This window comes from Echinops telfairi, unplaced genomic scaffold (genome assembly GCF_000313985.2).
Source record: "Echinops telfairi isolate 266 unplaced genomic scaffold, ASM31398v2 ScPeMD7_7469;HRSCAF=8507_0, whole genome shotgun sequence".
In the NCBI taxonomy this organism is placed as follows: domain Eukaryota; kingdom Metazoa; phylum Chordata; class Mammalia; order Afrosoricida; family Tenrecidae; genus Echinops; species Echinops telfairi.
The window spans coordinates 48735877-48738960 of record NW_022111372.1 but is presented as its reverse complement, the minus strand read 5'-3'; positions in this window follow the sequence as shown (position 1 = coordinate 48738960).

Below are 3084 nucleotides of genomic sequence, written 5' to 3'. Positions count from 1 at the left end.
GGGAGCACCATGCCCACGATTACATCTGGCCGTGCTGCCAACAAAACTCATTTCCAAATTCCATGCTAAATCCAACCCTGTATCACTTTTTTTTTTAATGTTTTTAATGTTTTTTTTAATGTTCCATGTCAGTAGTCATACACGGTGGGTGGCTAATATAAATGTTCTGTTCTAGAAAATGGAAATGTGTCTAACAAATGTATGCATAAAATCTCAGGTAAGATCATTCTGAGAGAAGAGGTAATTTCTATTTAGTATTATATGTAAATATATGTTTGGTGTGGCAGAGATGATCAGATAAAACCCTCCTACTAAAGACTTCCACATTAAGAATATTATTCTAACATATGCCCCATTGAAAAATGTGTCAAATGAGGCATGAAACAAAGTGGGCCTCCAAGAGACAGGCGATTTCACACTTTTCTGGAGAGCTGTGAGCAACAGCGTGCCCTGAGAGAGTGCTGCCGGGACCATGGCAAGGTAAAATCCAGGCACAGCGCTGAAGAGCACCCGCATTACCATGCAGGTCAGATGTGGGGTCAAATCCAAATCAATAGAAGCCCACTTGAGGTCTAAAGCTGATTCTCAAAGAAAACACTCCTAGGTCTGTCATTAGACTGCCTTAGAAATAAGGAGTTATAAGAAATCATAATGATGGATCGTTGTAAGATTTGTAAGAGCCTCCCAATAAAATTATTAATTAAAAAATAGATAAAATATTATTTAAACTGGGGGAGGGGATCCCTCACTGTTATCTAGTCAATGCTGACTCATAGCGACTCCCTGTGGCTTTCTGAGACTGTAACTTTCCTGGAGTAGAAAGCCCAATCTTTCTTCTAAGAAGCTGCTGGTGGCATCAAATTGCTGACTATGTGAATTGCAGCTTAATATTGTTGTTCTAGATGCCATCCAGTTAGTTCTGAGCCAAAGCTGCCCCACATAAGAGAGACTGAAACACTGCCTGCTTTTGTGCCGCCCTCATGGTTCCTGCTCGGCTTCCGCCCAGTGGCACAGTCATTGTGTCGGTTCATCTCCTCTAATTAGCATGCTGTCCCCCAGGGCCTGGTCCTTCCAGAGAACATGTCCAAAGTATGTGAAATAAACTTTGACTGTCCTCATTTCTAAGGGTCATTCTACCTGTACTTCTTGATTTGTTCAGTCTCTGGAAGTCCATGGTATATTCAGTAATTTTTGCAAACACATCAATTCTTCTCCAGTCTTATTTGTTCATTATCCAGGTTTCAAATTCATATGAGGTGAGTGAAAATACTGATTTTTTTTTGAGAATTTTTGTGTTTCACATCTATTAGATTGATGCTTCACCCATCTGAAAGTGATGCAACAAGCCCACGTGGAAGAAGCACACCAGCTGGTGAGATCACGTGGTGTCATTGGGATTGGGCGATGGGCATCAGAAGTTTCATAACAAACAAACAAGCAAAGAAACAAAAACGTGGGTAAGAATGAGGGGGTTGGAGCATAGACCCAAAGCCCATCTGTGGACAATAGAACAAGTCAATCAGGGTGTAGTAGAGTACTGATGGAGCATGCAATATACCTCTGGTCCCTTGAGGCCTTCTCACCCCCCACTGTCATGACCCCAGTACTGTTTCCCATTCTGGACTGGAAGGAACTGTGTACATAGGTATAGGCAAGAGATAAAGCTCATAACACACAGAACCCAGGAACAGGAATGAGAATAGTGATACAAAAAGACTAGGGGAAAGGCGGGGAGGGAGATGGGGGTGGGAAGGAGGTACCGATTGCAACGATTGGCACATCTTCCCCCATCCAGGGGTAAGAACAACAGAAACCAGAGGGAAAGGGAGACAGTGGTTGGTAAGAGATATGAAAACAATAAAAATCTATAATTTATCAAGGGGCCATGAGGGTGGGGGTAGGGTGGGGGAGGGGAGGGGAAAAAAGAGGAGCTGATCACAAGGGCTCAATCGAAACAAATGTCTAGAAAAGAACGATGGCAATGTATGTACTAATATGTCGGGTACAATGGATGTATGGATTGTAACAAGAGTTGTAAGAGCCCTCAACAAAATGATCTTTAAAAAAAAGATGGATCCTTCACTGCTTTAGGCTTTAATATTGCCACACCTGCTCGTTTTCTCTCCCCTCATCTTTCTGGGGATTTTCATTTGCCTAATGTATGTTTTCATACTCTTTAATTTTTAGCCTAGTTTTGTCTTTGAACATCTTTTGTAGACAGCTTATTGATGGATAATATTTTTTGTGGATTCTGTTACTCTCTGTCTTTTGAGTGGTATTTTAAATCTATTTACACTCAGTCATTGATAGGCATGGATTTACTTCTTTCATTTTGCTGTGTGTGTGTGTGTTGTACATGTGCAGTGTTCCACCCGTTTTTATGTGCTGTGCCATATTGTCTATGGATTTTCATATCCATGGAATTTCTAACAATAACTGCTAGTTCAGGAAGACACAAAATTTAGATCCCCTAGTCAGTTTTAGAGTGGAAAATTTTAACTGTGTCTACATATTAGATAAGCATTATGGAATCAATTATGGCGGGGGGGTGGTTAAAAGTTCACATTCTTACTATGCTTCCACACTTTAAATTTTAGTTTTCCCAAACATTCCTGGGTCAAATTTCCACTAGAAAAAATACAGTTATAAATTAGAACACACCTGTTGGTACTTAGAATACTGATTCCAGTGAAGTGAGACCATTCTGAATACGAGAGACAATCTGGCTATGCAGAGCATGTAGCCGGAAGCACAGCAGTAAAGCCCTTCGTCACCAGCTGGCCCATTGCTGCTTCTCACACACATTACACTCCCCACTCACACTCCTTCTCCACACTCTTCCTCTCTGTGTGTGCTCTTGACATCAGTTTCAGATCTGGTTTTGCTAAGTCAGACGTATATATTTTAAGAAATCTCCAGATTTATGTGTCTTTAGAGGTCACAGAACCTTGATTTATGATGAAAAAACAAAGGTTCTTTTGAAGAAATGATTCTTCTCAACTACAGTGGTTTGTGTCCGTGGCAAGGACTCTTTAGATGACCCATGACTGCTTTCTTCTCGTTTCAGAAGCAATATACATATAA